The 17,642-nt window shown below is 36.7% G+C and overlaps 1 protein-coding gene and 1 pseudogene across 1 annotated transcript in view; one reads left to right on the top strand and one right to left on the bottom strand.

Annotated features, from left to right (window-relative positions):
- The window catches only part of HSD17B12 (hydroxysteroid 17-beta dehydrogenase 12), a 147,641-nt gene that overhangs the window by 74,924 nt on the left and 55,075 nt on the right, over positions 1 to 17,642 (top strand). The window lies entirely within an intron of this gene.
- On the bottom strand, positions 10,276 to 10,590 carry LOC150017938 (cytochrome c oxidase subunit 6B1 pseudogene; annotated as a pseudogene).

Below are 17,642 nucleotides of genomic sequence, written 5' to 3'. Positions count from 1 at the left end.
TTAATAAGACTGATGGTCTCTGGTTAATTTATTACAGTAATTAACAGTGTCAAAATGGAATCCCCTGTTGGAATATAATATGGAGCTAATTAATGATTTAGTCAATGATTATCTTGAGGGCATGAGCATTATGATGGACACTAAAGGCATTGATAAATCTCCAGAGACTTCTATCGAGTGTGTTTTAAAATTGTCATCAATTAACAAGAGTATTTTATACTTAGAAACATAATCTTACCAATCATTTTGCTCACATTGTTGTGGCAGTTTTTGCTCATGAAATCATGAATTGTGAATATGTTTCTGTTGACCCTGAAAAGTATACAGATGTTGAACCATATTCATTAATAGTTATATCTTGGCTTTTCTATATTAGGGCAGATCTCATTAGAGAGTTGAGCTAATTAAAAATAATATAGAGAATACACTACAAATCTAGTTCTTCCTAATATCCTCCTTGCTCGATAGTGCTACCTGGTGGCTGTTTTGGAAATACCAGAGACTGTGTGTAACAATTTTACTATTTTTAAGTTAGGGCCCAAATTCGTGAGGGCTGTATTGTAAAGAGTTGCCCCTAGTGATTACAGGAAAATAAAAGCATAAGTCATAGGTGCACAAGACAAGAAATGATTACAGTCTTGGTTTAGAGTGACAATAATTAAAGCATAGCTCTACAGAACAATAATTATTAGGAAATCAAGCTTTCAGAACAAGAAACTTTTGTCAAAAATGACTCAAGGGCATAACAAAAGTTAACAGGCTGTTAGGAAGTATAAGTGTCCTGGGGAGATAAGAGAACATTGCTGGCCAAGCTGGATACTGACGGCACAGAATAATTTTTTTATAGCTTTCTCATTAAGATTATATTATCAAAGATCAAGTTTCTTCTGACTAACTGGTTTCAAGCTACTTAATTCATAAGCTTTCTTTGTTGATTTTAATATTTTACACACACACACACACACACATACACACACATACACTAGATGACAAGTTAACACTTTTACCTGTAGCTCAAAATGTATTAAATTTGTTTTCTGTTACTGCATTATTAGATAATGTACATATCGTATTGAGTTTGCCATCCTAAATGGAGTTTTCTTTAGGAATTTAGTCTTTAGAAGTTATTCAGGTAACCAAAGATTCCTCATTATTTAACTCATTTTGTTATTAGTATGGTATCAATTCAATTGACAATCATAGAAATTATATTTACATTGACATTGCAGAGCAATGCAATCATTATTGATAGCAAGTTTGTCAGAGATGACTTTTGAGAGTTTTATACAGTGGACAGGAAGAGTAAAAAAAAGATGAAATGATTTGCAGCTCTTTCTGAAGTTTAGAAGAGTCAGTCCTTTTATAAAGACATCAATTTTTAAAACTTTAAATACTTTTTGGAAGCAGTAATAGTGTATAACTGGTAAAATCGAAGTAGAAAATTTAAAAGCACAAAGAATGAAATGTTACAGTGGCGTTATATTTTATACAGAAAGAACACATATAACTTTTAAAAATTAAAATGATCAAACCAAATCTAACCAGCCCAAAGATTTACCTTAATTAGTTTCTTGGATTCTTAGAACTTGGATTCTTATATAATTCTCTGTTCATGTACCAAGTATTAAAATATCTCAAAAGTTTATATGGCTGCATTTAAAAAAATTTATTGCATTTATTGGGGTGACATTGTTTAATGATTCTATAATACATCATCTGTATGTTGTATTGTGTGCTCATCACCCCAAGTCAAGTCTTCTTCCGTCACCATTTATCCCTTTAACCCTCTCCCACCTCCTCCCACCTCCCTCTCCCTCTGGTAAATATTACCATGCTGATGACTGTGTCTATGAGGTTTTTTTGTTTTTTTGTCTTAATCACTTCACCTTTTTCACCCAGCCTCCCAACACCTCTCCCCTCTGAGGGCTGTCAAATCTATGAGTATGTTTCTATTTTGTTTGTTTATTTTGTTCATTAGATCCCACATGTAAGTGAAATGTTATGGTACTTATCTTTCTCTGACTGGCCTATTTCACTGAGAATAATACTCTCCAGGTCTATCCGTATTGTCCCAAAAGGTAAGATTTTTCTTCTTACAGCTGAATAGTATTCCATTGTGTAGATATACCATGTTGTTTTTTATCCACTCATCTGCTGATGAGCACTTGGGCTGTTTCCAAATCTTGGCTATTATAAACAATGCTGCAATGAACATAGGGGTGCATATATTGTTTTGAATTAGTTTTTTTGCTTTCTTTGGATATAGTCTCAGACCTGGAATCGCTGGTTCATAAGATAGTTACATTTTAAATTTTTTTGAGGTAACTCCATGCTACTTTCCCCACTGCCTGTACCAATCTGCATTTCCACCAATAGGGCACGGGGGTTTCCTTTTTCTCTGCAGTGTCTGATCTGCTGTTAATCCTGTTAGTGTGTACATTTTTTATCTAGACATTATATGTTTTTCCTCTCTGTATAAATATTTAGGTCATTTTTATATCTTCCTTATCTCTTTTAAAAATGTTCACCCTCTCTTTTCATGAATATAAAGAATATAGTGTGCTGTTTTTCTCCACCTCTCTGTCTGCTTTTCCCCCCGTCTTGTTCTCTCTCTCTCTTTCTCTCTCTCTCTCTCTCCATACATATGGACTGTCCAGAAGGTATTCAGCTATGTAATATGAAAATTAGAGAAATTTTTTTTGTAGAAGATAAAAGATACAAGAAACATTGTACATAGGATGACACTTCAGTCCCCTTCAAAGTAGGCACCTTGGGACCTCACACAGTTCTCCCAGTTGCCATCAGCTGCCCTGTCATATTTTCCTGAATCTTCTCGAAGTTCTGAAATCTCTCCCTTTTCAAAGGGGATTTTAGTTTTGGGAGAAACCAGAAGTCACAGGGCGCCAAATCTTGGCTGTAAGGGGGTGCTGAGTCACCTGGGCGATTTGATGTTTCACCAAAAAACTTCACGAGATATGATGCACGAGCGGATGCTTTGCTGTGATAAAGCTGCCTATCACTAGTTGCCCATAGCTGCAGCCCTCTGAATCATCTGAATAGTTTCTGTGGTGGAATATTCAAGCTTAGTGCAAAATTGGATGCAGATTTGTTGCTCTACTCGGTCAGTTTGAATGCCTGAGTACACATGCTTTCTCAATGGTGTCTGCCACCCCCACTGACTAGTACAGTGAAGTCGTCATTGTTCACACATGCGCATTCCAGTCCACTCTCCTTGGCTGCCAGGTTACATTGAAGTTTTGCAAACTGTTCTCATTATATTAACAATGGCTGGACTTTTTCCAGACAGGCCTTACATACTCTGCCTGTTAATTATAGGGGCTCTGTCTATCTCAAATGCTCAACTCTGTTTCCTCCACTCAAGGGTGAATGCTGGTCTCTATTTGAGTTGCTCTTCATCCTGGCCTAGAAAATATCTCAGAGCAATCAGGTAGGACAACCATAGGGCTCACCTCATTTGCTCACCTTCTCTTAGGTTTTGCTGTCCTGGCTTGTCTGTTGTTCAAGGTCTTTGTACCATGTTTCATATATTTTGTCCAATTTTTCTAATTTAAGATGATAGAGTAATTCTAATCTCTTTACACCATCATGACTGGAAGCAGAAGGCTGTCTCCTTCCGCACCCCCCATTTTTTTTTAACTGTTACTGATTTCCTGCATCCGGCTTTAAAGAGAAAAGGTATTGGTCCTTTGCAAATGTTTGCATGAGGCCTGGCATGGTTTAAGGGGGTGTGCCTACTTAACAAGTATTCTTTTGGTGACTAAAGAGCCATTTTGAAACCTTATTATTCTTTTTTTTTTAATTTATTTTTTAACAAGGTTACTTTGTTTTATTTTTTTATTTTATTTTTATTTATCTGTTCTTAGAGAGAGAAAGAGAGGGAGAGAAATATCAATGTGCGGTTGCCTATCATGCGCCCCCAGCTGAGGACCTGACTGCAACCTAATCATGTGCCCTGACTGGGAATCGAACCAGCGACACTTGGTTCGCAGGCCAACGCTCAATCCACTGAGCCACAGCAGCCAGGGCTCCCTTATTATTCTTAATCTTGTACAGAAAGATACTTTTCAAATTTAGTTTATGTTTCTGTTTTGTCACAAGTGGTTTTCTAAGCTAGTATGGAATCCTGTTGTAAAGCTGTTCAACTAAATTTCACTGAGGGTAGCTTATTTCAACTTCATTACTGTTTGTTACCAGTCATTTACTGCGATAGAGAACAACATCTGTAATATGGGTGGATATTTAGTTAGAAATGTCGCGTACCTACTAATTAGTTGGCCCAGCCAAATTAGCATGTGTTGGTCTGCAATTCCAATTAAGGCAGCTGCTTGCATGTTGCTGTTTACAGCTGGCGGGAGGCACGTGGGAGTGTGCTGCAGCGTGGCCCGGCGCTAGCTATACCTCTTAATTGAAATATTTTCTTATGTTTGTATGGTTTCTTTAGAAGAGCAAGTGGTTTTTTCCAATCGGATTATTAATGATTCAGTGACTTTTATGCAAAAAAACTTTTTTTGGTTGGGGAAATAAGGGACCAAGGTGTTCTGAAAAGAGTCCTATTTAAATAGATGATTAGTGTTTCTCCTCCCACCATTAAATTGTTAGTTGTTGTTCTAAGTGGGTGATTGTAATTTGGTGTACAACCTTCAGTTATAAAAGAATTTATAGAAAGACATTCTTTGAAACATTTATAAAGCTTAGTAGTTGTATAGAGGGATTTCTTCCTTTTTTATTTTAGAGAGAAAGTACTTTGAAGGTTTTATGGAAAAGGGTCACTTTAATTTGACTTTCCCATTGAGTGGTTATATATTTTATTCTCAATTATTCATTGTTTTGATAATGTCATTATACCATTACTTAAGTGCATAATTTTTTATGCTAATCTTTAGCATAACTACAAATCAACTAATCTAAATGACTTAGTACTGTATTTAATACTAGAATCAAAGAGAAGATGAGATTAAAACGGGCAGTAAATTTCAAAATTTTTATTCCATTGCTGTTAAACAAATAGGATTAATATTTAATGACAGCAGGTTATACTAGTAATAGGAAAAATGTTGATAATATAATCAGCTTTTATTGTGCTTCTGTTCTGTTTAATGCTATAGAGATGTATAACATCTAAAATGTAATCACTTCAATAACTAATAAAAATATTAAGCTAGAAATGTAAATATATTCACTTTCGTGGAATACATAGAATCATGTTTAGGCATATCTAGTTTGGAAAACATACCCCACATGATTTTAAAGGGCATCAGTGTTTAGAAACTACTGATGGACTAAAGCCCTCACTTTGTAAGTCTGGAAACTAAGTCTGAGAAACCAAGTCATACCTAATTAATGACAGAATTGTACAGAGTTCAGATCTTCTGCTTTTCCATAATTGTGTACTCCATTACTTCCATACTCTTAAATATACTTCAGACGTTATAGCTGGATACCTGAATGGTAACTTTGGAGTTACATCTCAAAAGCACAATGTTGAAATAATACATCAAGTGAATAAGAAAACTAAACTTAATTTGCATCATGATGGTGTTTGAATGTGGTTGCCTATTGCATTTGTTATCATTGGATCATTTAAAGGACATGTGAGCACGTTTATTAAAATAGATGTATTTGCACTCTGACTGGTATGGCTCAGTGGATTAAGTGCTAGCCTGCAAACCGAAAGGTCACTGGTTCGATTCCCGGTCAGGGCACATGCCTGGCTTGGGGGTCAGGTCCTCAGCTGGGGGCTTTCAAGAGGCAACCAATCGATGTATTTCTCACTCATTGATGTTTCTCTCCCTTTCTTTCTCCTTCCCTTCACCTCTCTCTAAAAATAAATAAATAAATAAAATCTTAAAAAAAATAAAATGGATGTATTTGTTTTTTTGTTTTTTCATTTTTTAAAACACAGCCATACTAACTGTGTATTTAAGGATGACTTTGAATTAGTAAAGCCCTAACAATCTGGATAAAACTGTGTATTGATATTAAAACAAGCTTTGATTAAAAACAAATAGTCTTACAGTCATATCTGAGATGTTTCCTGAATAAGTAATGAAATCAACACCCATAACTGACCCTTTGAGCCATTAGGAGAACAACGTAACATGGTTACCCAAGATCACACAGTGAAGCTGATCTTTAACTGCAGGCCGGCTACCTGCAGGTCTCGTTTTCCTTCTACTCCTAGGTGATATTTCTAATTATCCACCTCCCTCAATTTATCCTTTATGGTATTAATCCAGAGTCCCAAAGCGCATTGGACATGTGCCTTGTTTTCTATTCTTGACCCGCGTAGAATCCGTGTTTTGTACTCCCGTGTCTGAATTGCATGGAGGCTGCTGCTGTCACCACCCAACTGTAGAAAGCCTTTATTCGTCCCTCGTGCATTTTTTAGTAGTGATCTGTGTGGCCAGTGTTGCACCGCCAGCCAAGGAAGGGGCATCCTCACAGGTGGGACTCCAGCTTCCCCGGTGCTTCAGTGTTACTCACTGCTTTGACCGGCTTTGTACATTGAACTTTGCATTCTCTTGATAGCAGGACCTGTTGCAAGGAAGTTTGAAAACCACTGCTGTAGAGATCTCCCCACACCTGCTCTGCCATTTCTTATTCTTTCCTTCTGACAGAGGACCTGTTTTACTCAACATGTGTCTCTGTATTCCTATTCATTTATCCTCCTTAGAGGAAGAGATGTTGTCTCCTCTAAAAGCCAACCTTTTGCTGGTACCTTGATCCCAAATCTCTTCCTGGTTCCATAGGGACTTGTTGCCATAACAATCTTCTCTTCTCATATCTCAAAAAAGTACCTTTTAGACAAGTTTTGTTTGTCCCACTTTTTGCCTTAAAAACCAGCCCAATCTTAATTAGTCTTCTTTTGAAAATCCAAATGATTTTTTAACTCTGGGCCCAACCTTCCTGCAGGGCAGCAATCAGCTGGAGTTGTGAACCAGATGCCCGTTAGGTGGGCCTACCCTGTCCTGGTGACACAGCCTCTCCGCACTCACACAGTGTGCGTGTATGTACTTCTATTAGGCTTGCTTCACTCCCTTGCGGAAAAGGTGCATGGTCCTTGAGGACAGTTGAGTTGCATCCGCTGTTATCCTTTACAGTCTTTTCTAAGCAGATCATCCAGAGAGATTCTCTTTCATTTGCAAGTACTGTAGAACATATTATCACTTGGATATGCCTTATCATCAGTGAAATATATTTCTTCTAGTGTGGTATGTGTACACTTTATAGCACATTCTTCATTAATTTTGCTTTTGTCTCATAACAGAAACACACCTGTAAATGCTTATGTTAAAAACAATGTAAATGTAGGGAAACTATAAAATACTCACAGAGTTGAGGGAATCATATGCTCCCTCCCAATTACTACTTCTTTCATCCCTAGAAGTAACCATTATCTTAGTTTCTAATATTATCACTTCATTGAGACTTTTTTTGGACTTTATGTACATTGCATAACACAGTATGTATTCCTTTGAACTTTGATTTAACTTTATGTTTGCGAGCTTCGTCTATTTTTACATGTTGCCTTAGGACCTTTATTTTCATCCTTTTATGAATATGCGACAATTCACTTGTTTGTAGTTTTGGTTACTACCAGTAATGTTACTATGAACAATTCTGTGCATGTCTTTTGGAGGACATGTGCATACATTTCTGTTTGATCTATACCTACAAGTGAACTCATTCTTGAGACATATTGATAGTCTCTGTCACATATAAGGCATTGTTTCTTTCAGGGCTTTTGGTAAAGAGATAGCAAATACATTTCTTAAGATCATGTTGCAAATATAGTAGCAGATCCGGAATCAGCACCTAAACCTCTAAACCTTGTCCCTTCTGTGCATTGCACAGAGAACAGAAACAAAACAAAAAATATTTAATGAGCGCAAAGTAACTATTTTTATGTCTTAACTTTTGGTACTCTTTATGAGTTTTAAAAACCTCAACAAACAAAATAACTGAACATATTTTGAAAGCTGAACATCTAACCTTTTCACTTAACTGCTTTAAAATTTTTTACCCTTCAAAGATTTTATAAGTTGGTTCACTTGGCAGTTTGCCTTCATTTGGCATGGTTCCAAGTGGTGAGGCTATTTAAAGGACATTTTAATAATCACGTTAAGGATGATGGAGACTAAATATGCTGTAAGTTACTACGTTAAATGGAAAATAAGCAGACGTAAGCCCCCACTCTCCACCCTTGTTTTCCATTAAAAGTTTATTCTTAAAAATGTTATAGAACAGATATGTTAACATGTACCATCTTAATCAAATCATGAATTAAAATATTTTTGTTCTCTTTTTGGCTTTGCCTTCTTTCCATCACCCTTTCACATGCAACGCTAAAATGTCATTAATTGAATTTTCTCCTGGCACAACAAGATGATTTCTGCAGGAAGGGCTTAATGTTACTTAAATCATCATTTTACATAGCAAATTACCTCTGGGAGTTTTATACAATGCAGCTACTTATGGTAGATGAAGAAAATGAAGTACTACTGCACAGAACTTTTAGGAATATTCATATATTTTTAGAAGCAAAGATAAAGTATCCTATATACGAGCTTGTGATCCTGTATGAATGGCGAATAAGGCCATAGGAATGGTTACTGTTTCTTGAGTAGAACGGAGCATCATGGGAACGTAGGCTGTTTCTCATCTTTTTTGCGTGAATGTGTTTTAAGTTGTCAGATTCTTATGAATGGTTTGGAGGGAAAAAAGATATTTCCAAGCCATTTGAAGATGTTTTAAAAAATTAAAGAATATTTTATGGAGAAGATATTACCTTACTAGATATAAAAAATGTCTTGTACTTTTTAAAATAGACTTGATTTTTTAAAGCAGTCTCAGGTTCATAGCAAAGTTGAGTGGAAGGCACAGAGATGTCCCGTATGCACACATCCTCTCCTGTTATCAAAATCCCACATCAGAGTGGTACGTGTGCTACCATTGGTGAACTTCTGTTGATATATCATCATCATCCCAAATCCGTATTGCTGTTAGTGTAAGTTGTTCATGTTTTTGGAAGGAATAAATTTAAATCTCAAGTTTTGTTGTCTGCTTACAAAATGTTTTTTCTTCAATGTCTGCACCTGACTCCTTCTTACGTTATCCTCCTTAGACTTTTTAAAAATGGCATGGGAAATATATATTTTGCTTCCCATTCTTTAATTTTTTTAAGTTTCACATTGAATGTTTTCAAAATATATTTTACTATATCCCTGTCTTTTCTGTTTTTATATCATCTACTGGGAACAGACTAAAAGGGATCACTCGAGATCTCAGATCAGAAATTCATATGCTCATAGAGACCATTCATTACATGGAAATGAATCAAGTGTGCTAGGGTGAGGCAAGAGGGAGTGGTGAGGCCTGGGGAACCAAGGAGCTCTTGCCCCACATAGAGATGTCAGCTCTAGCCACTTGTTAACTGTGTGACAGAGAAAGCCTGAGGTGCTACATTTTTAGGTATTTTAAAAGAATGTAAAAAGGAAACCAAGATGTCTTATGTAAAAGTTTACGATTTTACACCAATTTAGCCCTATTTGGGGCTAAGCAATATTGAGGGCCCAACAATCCATGGGCCACTGTTTTCATTTATTTATTTTTATCAAGCCATTATTTCTGTAGTGATTAAATGTGCTGCGGACTGTTCTAAGAGCTTTATAGAAGTCGACTCATTGAATCATTGAACAACTCTCTGAGAGTAGCACTTTTATTATCCCTTAATAGATATAGACCAGTTCAGTGACTACCAAGATGCTGGGTGAGTTTATTACCTTTAGGATTTGTGAAATTGGTTTTCTCAAAACTATCAGTTAGACTTCTTAAAAATCTGACTGAAAATACATATGTAGAGATATGGAATGTATTAATGATAAACACATTGAGTTTTATATTTTATATTAAATTGTGCGACATTTATCAGCTTCCAAGCAACTTCTTTTCTTTTGCTTAGAAATAATTGAAAAGTATAGAAAAAACAAATAAGGATTCACTTTTTAAGGATTCAACATTCAATCAGTTGTATAATTGGATCCATTAATTACCTGTGATAGTACAAATTTATTGCACACTAGGATTTGATGTAGGAATTTAAACAGAATATTGTACCAGTTTAACAAATCTGAAATAGGCAGTTTCTTAGCTTCAAAAAATATTCTCTTTTTTTTATTCACTTTTCCAACAAGTATTTATTATTAGTTAAGTCATGATTCAGGACCCCAGGGTGGGATGTACCCAGGTCCTCCTTCACCTCCCTGGGAGAAGGATGGAAGATAGAGGACACTGGGGAGTGCAGCCAGTTGAGATCTTCCCAGGAAATGTGCCTTCTGCCCAGCGGTCATCCCAGGCCAACACCCAGGATATGGGGCAAAGGGACTTGTACCCACGCTGGTACCATTCGCACGTGGAGACATCACCCCCTTTAGCAGTCATTGCCTTCTCACAGCAGGGGAAGTCCAGGTAGTCTGGCCATCAGTTCTTGGTCTGGTTCTGGTTGGGGAAGCAGCTATCAAAAGGGGCAGTCTTGTAGTTCTTGATTTTGGTCTTGATGTCTTCTGCCATGTTACCGATTCCAAAGATGCCCCTGAAGCTCAGTGTGACCCTCCCCCAAAATATTCTTATTTTTAAAGAATTGTTCTCTTGCTCTCTATTCCTCTGTCTTTGCTTTATTTTTTTTCTTGATGGTATTTATTACCAAATCTGATACATTATATTTGCACCTGTTCCTTTCCTGTTCCCCCACCAATGTAGTCTAAGTTCTAAGTAAGCAGCTTGGTTTGGGTCACAGCTAATATCCCAGTACACGTAAGAGTGCCTGACCCATAGTAGACACTCAATAAATATTTATTGAATAAGTGAATGAATGTCCATAGTATCAGCTGCCTCATAAAGACTTTGGAGGATAAGCTTATTACCATCATGAGACTATCCAGATTTGAATTAATTTCCGTAACATAAGATTAGTGAAACTCAGAGTGTTCAGGGCCATGATTCCAGATATGCGTACACTGAGAGTTTCAAAAGTCAATTTATAGGTTAAATGTAGGGATAATATTCAGCAAAGTGAGATTAATTACAAATACTGAAAATCTTCTTAGTTTGCTCTCACAAAAATTTGAATCTAAATCTAAGGCTGCCAACCTCCATTGATAAGGAAGCAGCGTCTGACGTCATTAAGAGATTAGGGTAGCTGGCAGTCAGATGCCTTCTCCAGCCCTGGGTACCTGGGTTCCCTTCTCGTCTCTAACAGAGCTTTCTGGCGTTGTGCAAGTGATTTCACTTAGGTCTCCTCATCAGAAAATGGAGACAATTCTCGTACTGTGCTCCTGGATTGTTGTGAGAGTTAAATGAGGTGATTCACATAAAACACTTAAGTGCCTGGCACTCAAAAGTTGCTGTTGTGGTTAGCACCTCTGTGAGATGAGGGGATGGTTCTAAATGCAAAGGAACGTGTTCAACTCTGGTACCCAGCGCGGAGTCTGTCCTGTAGGCAGGCTGCCGCGGACAAGGGGCTGTGTACTTGGAGAGCATTAGTGATTGCTGCGAGAGACCGCCGATCTGGGCGAGGGGCACAGACAGTCCATGATGCCTCTAGGACAGAAAGCTTCAATTCCACACTCTTAGGTTCAGAGATGCACTCCTGGAGAAATGACCAAGATTTAGGAACTGGCATATAAAGGTGTGGGTCCTGAAACCTACTTTTGTCAGGATACTCAATGAATATGCCTTTCAAGGGGAAATGTGCATGAAACCACACTTAATAGGCTGATAAACAAAATCGAATGCCCAGTTGTTTTTATTTTTTTAAAGCAAGTATGACTGTGGGGCCTGCTTCTCAGTACACTTATAACTTACCAGTATACTTACATCATATCAACTCCCTGAAGGCAGATGTACACAGGAAGTCAGAATAAAGCCAGAGGCTCCCTTCATGAACATGCCATCTCTTGCCCAGAGAGTTTGTATGTTTAAGGGCATCAGGCGAAGAGAGACTGGCATCTCCATTCCCATGATAGAGGCAGCTTTGCCAGGAGACCAACTGTTGGATGCCTCTGGGCAGTTTCCCACGGCCTGTGCTTCTCCAACACCTGCCCTGGTGCCTCGTGTTTCCCTGCATCCAGGTCTCCCCAGCACTCCTCTCTGTGCTGGTCAACACTGTGTTTCTTTGTCTGGTTTACTACTTGCAGCCTGGCTCTCTGTGTAGTTCTGGTAGGTCTGGGAGCCAATCTTGACCAAAGGGAGTATTTTTTCTTTTAAAATGACAGAAGTGTAACTTGTTTTCTGAAATTAGCCAGCTCATTAATTTGATTGTACAGAACTATAAAATGATTCCCTTTTCTCCTCTGTCCAGTCTGTAAACACATATATCCTTTGATCTGACTATTCTACTTCTAGAAACTTATCCTACAGATCACATAACAGCATTGTTTATAGTAATGGAAAATGAAAAACTGTGTAATTTTTTTTGTCAGTAACTCGCTAGTTAACTTCTCTTTGGTTAGAGACAGGGCCCAGCCCTCCCTGCAGTTAGGAAGAGCCAGAGTGCTCTGTGCTGTCAGACCAGCTGCCACACAGGGAAGCGGAATGGAAGCTTCTACCTCTTCTTGACCAGTGCTTCCTTCCAGACCTTGAAATGAATGATTAAAACTGTGGTCATGTGATTAACCTCTGTCTGGCCCATAATTATGGGGGTAGAGTAGATGACCATGCTCTACAAATGCTCTTGGTTCAGTGTGGCTCTGTAATGTTACTCAGATTCTGTTCTTCATGAGTTCATGCCTTTCTTGCCTGTGGTGTAGCCTTTTCCGAATTCTTCCCCACACCTTTCCCCAAGATGGGCTTCACTGGACTACATGTGTGTTATGATTTATTTTATATACTTTATTTGTATGTGTTTTTTCTCTTTTATTATAATGTCTCTGGCATGGGGAGGGGTTCTAGAAGCAGGGGAATAACCTTAGTTGTATCTATAACTTCTTCTGGACAAACAGCTTTTGCTTTGGCGGTAACAACTATAAATATGCTGTAGTTTCCCCAGCCTTATTTTGTGTTTTTTTAAAAATAATGTTTGATGACCTATAAAAGTTCCTCTGAATTCATTGACATTCTGTTTCTCACTTGCTATGATACATTCTCCTTCTTTAATACAATGAATTCTTCCTTTGATCTCTGCCTACTCGTTCTATGTATTGAATGACTGATTAAATACATTATGGTCCAGCTATGTTATGTAATTTAAAATGTCTGTATGTCTGTACTGATGTGCAAGGCCATCTTTAGTAAAAAAAAGCAAGGTGCAGCATAGCATATTTAGAAAATGTCTGGATTTTTTTTGTTGTTGTTTTTTTGTTTTTTTTTTAAAGAACATCCCACATACCACAGATAGTAAACTCGTGAACCAACTCTGTGTTTATGTAACATATGTAGATATGCATCAAAACATGTCTGTAAGATTACAGCCTAAACCATTAACAGTGGTTATTTCTGGGGAGCAGATAAACGAAAAATAATTCCTCGTTTGAGGGTCATGGATCTTTTTATAATTCTTAATGATAAAAAAAAAAACCCTAATTAAAAAAATATATATATATACATACACACACACACACACACAGCAGGACCTCAGATAACATTGTTTCATTCAACGTCTTTTCAGTATAACATTGATGAGACCCCATAGGAACTTAACTCTTTTTTATTTAAATTTTTACAGTTTTTAAAATTGATTTTAGAGAGAGGGAGGAAAGGAGAGGAGGAGAGAAAGAGAGAGATGGAGACAAAGACAGAGACAGGGAGAGAGAAACATCAGTTTGTTATTCCACTTATTTATGCATTCGTTGGTTGCTGCTTGTATGTGCCCTGACTGGGGATTGAACTCGCAACCTTGGTGTGTTGGGATGAAGCTCTAACCAACTGAGCTACCTGGCCAAGGCTACAATTTAACTCTTGTTTATATCAGTTAACCTACAGTAAAATTGGTTTCATTATACATCGTCTCACTTAAAGTCTCAGAACCTATTGATGACATGAAGTGAGGGTTTATGTATACAGAATATTTTGCCTACAGTTTTAGGGAGTTCAGGAAGAACTGTAATAACTGCTTTGACCCAACCAATTTGTATTGATATTATGGTCTGATATCAATCTTATTTCACCTCTTTCATGTACTGAGGAAAACCTTCATTTTTGCCTTCATGATACCCACATTCTAATAATATCTGTGGAGATTCTAGAACATTGCTTTGAGGCAAGTATAAGGACAATGGAAAAGACACTTCCTCTGTCTGCTACAGAGAAGTTTGAACTTTTTTTTTTAAAGCTCATACTGTCCATATTATTCTAAGTTCTAAGAAGGCAGTTTTATTGTATATTAAGTTGGACTAACAAACATGTTTTGATGCCAAATTTATGATATGTTAGCTACATTTTTTTATATGCTCTCTCTCTCTCTATATATATCTTATAGTAAATTGGGCCCTCAAGACAATCAGCACTGGGAACATACTTTTACTATTTTAAATTATTATAGAGGCTAATAGTATTATATGTTTGTGTATTTAATGTTATTTGGCTTAGCAATGATATTAGTAACAGAAATTCCAATTATAAAACTGTTTTTGTGGGCAAATAGGACCTACTTTTCAATATCTCTTTGGTACACTTTCTGGAAATGCTTTGGGCAAAGAATGGAGTTGCTTATATATCTTTTAATATCAAATGCAATAACTAACCAAGAGCTTATTTTGCCCCTAAAAAGCTCAAATGTTTATTTAGATTTATCTAGCAAGTGAAGGCTACAATCATGAGGACATTCTATAAAGTAATTGGCCTGTAATCTTCAAGGTGTCAAAGTCATAAAGGTCAGGACAAGTCTGAAAAACTGTTCCAGATTGAAAGAGGCTAAATGGACTTGGCAGCTAAATACGACTGGTGATTCTGATTTGGGTCCTTTGACTCTAAAGGACATTGTTGGGACAATTGGTGAAATTCCAACAAGCGCTGAGGATTAGAAGGCAGGAATGTACCCATGTCAGTTTCTTGGTTTTGATGGTTAACATTATTTGGGAGACTGATTTTGTAGGAAATATGTACATACTAAAGCAACATCCTTAAACTTTCTTAGTCTTAGGACCCTTTTATACTTTTAAAAATCATTAAGGGCCCCGGAGTGCTTTTGTTTATGTGGCATATAGCTATCAATGTTTATTTTGTTGGAAATTCAAACTGAGTAATTAAAAATAATTAATTCTTGCAAAAATAACAATAAACTCATTACATGTTAACATTTTTTAGTAGGAAATATAACTTTGTATTCTGAAACAACAAAATTCATTGAGAAGAGTACATTGTTTACACTTTTGCAAATCTCTTTAATATTTGGCAAAGTAGAAGACAGATTTTCATTCAGTCTACTGTGATACATTATTTGGTTGAAGTATAAGAACAAAACCTGTTTTTACATGGATATGTAGTTTGAAAAGAGGAAATGATTTCAGTAGTCTCCTCAAGCAATTGTAGATATTCTTTGATACTACATCAAAACTCCCTAACTGCAGGTTCCTTAAGGTTAGTTGCAATATGGAATCTGAAAACATATCGATAAATTTTTCATGCTCAGTTCCATTAAAATCCATGTGCCCACCTCATACTTTGAATAGGCCTTTTATCTATCATGATTTTGTAACCATGCCTTGGTCATGGGGAAATATTGGTGCCTGGCTTTTGCAGATCTTACCAATGTTAACACAGTTATTAACAATCACCCCCAATCTCATCAGAAAAGTTTTCTTTCTCAAGCTCACTATGGTAGATGGAAGTTTTCCAAAATTCTGATTTTCACTTAAAAGTTCAACTTTTATCATGGACAACAAATACTGTTGCTTGTTTTTCTTGAAGTGACAGATCCACTTCGTTCGTTTTTTTTAAGAAGTGTCTGCCAGATCTGAACAGTCATGGTTTCTTTGTCAGTTGTTCTTGCAAGTAAAATGGCGCCGCATGAACAATGTGCTGGTTCAGCTCATGACTCCATCACACAGACGTTTTCCTAGAGACAGACAGGCACTGTAGTAGGTGCACAGAAAAAGGGCTTCACTTGTACTTACCATTTTGTTACACAAAACATTAAAAAGATGTGTACTCAAGGTCGAGATTTAATAAAATTAATGATTTTACTGCTTCATCAAGACCGACTGATTTTTTTTCCTGTTTTTATTGCAGAGAAGCGGAGAGTACAGTGACTTCCAGTGTAGTTAGGTGTGACCGCTTTGGTTCGTGTTCAGGTTCTAGCGCTTTGCCATCAGCACGATGTCAACGCTGAAGCAGGCAAATAGTGTCTTAGTATTCTCTGACTCATGGATTCTCTGGGTCGTGGACCACACTATGAGAACCACTACACTGAAATATTTATGGACATCTTGTTAGCAACTGAATCTATGCGGTTAAGAGGGGGGGGGGAGAAGTTCCTTGTACAGGATTTGCAACTTTGCTTGAGATTATTTCAAAATGTAAAAATAACAAATAAGTGATGGCCCTTCAAATGTTGAAAACTGAAGTTTATGAGAAAAATCATTTGCAAGTTTCAGCAGTACACCAGGAAGCTCTCCTGCAGATTAAATGACGTAATGTCATTTAGCAGAGTTCTTGGCATCTAACTGATGCTCAGTAATTGGGAACTATAATAGTTATCAATCCTCTTTAGTTGGTGGAGTGTTAACTACACCCCTGTGCCTTTCACATGGTACCTCTGGGTTCTGTAGGATGTCCTAGATTGGGATGATTTGTGTCAAGTTCTTATCCTTAGTGCTAAGAGTACAGGGAAAGGAGACTCGAAATCAAGCATTTTTGCTTTTATTTTGGTTTAATAGGTGAAAACTACACTCTTTTAACAATTTAAATGAAAAGGGGTATTTTTTTGTGTTGAACTCTATTGATTTTCAAAGCGTTATTTGCTGTAAATACTCATTTCAGTAGATGATGCTTTAAATTACACGGTAAGTTCTTCAAAAGTTTCTTATTTTCTTTTGTTTCTTAAACTGTTAAGCTTCTTTTTTCCAAGTACCAAAGTGAGAGACTCAGAGCTTGAAAAGAATATTTTTTTTCCAGTGGCAAGATCTCACAAAACCAGAACAGAATCTTGTAAGAACAAAGTGACAGGTTAAAATGAAAAGAGGTTACTTTAAAAAAAAAGTTTTTTTTTAAAGGAGCTCAATCAGAATATTTAGGAGAAATGTACTGTGTGATATTTGACTTCTAATTAATTTTAGCTATCTTTCTCTTTGAAAGAAAAAGGGAGGAATCGTATAGAGGGTTACAAAAATATCTCTTTTGTTTTCAAGTTTGATTTTAGTTCGCAGTTATCCTGCATGTGGAGAATCGGTCAACACTGGCCCAAGTCTCATTGGTAGTAATTTTATTTTTCAAACCAACAAAGAGAAGAAGTAAGCTACCTCAAGAAAAACAAAACAAAACACTTATTTTACTAAAATAACAGAGAAACATTTTATATGATAATAAATATGCTGAACCATGATTATAGGAATATTGCCTTATATGTGAAACTATGAAGACTGTGTTAGCTCTAAGATGTGATGGTTTATGAACCAGATTTCTAAAGC

This window comes from Furipterus horrens, unplaced genomic scaffold (assembly GCF_987537825.1).
Source record: "Furipterus horrens unplaced genomic scaffold, mFurHor1.1.pri manual_scaffold_2, whole genome shotgun sequence".
In the NCBI taxonomy this organism is placed as follows: Eukaryota; Metazoa; Chordata; class Mammalia; order Chiroptera; family Furipteridae; genus Furipterus; species Furipterus horrens.
The sequence above is the reverse complement of the archived record's forward strand: the minus strand, read 5'-3'. Positions and strand labels throughout refer to the sequence as shown.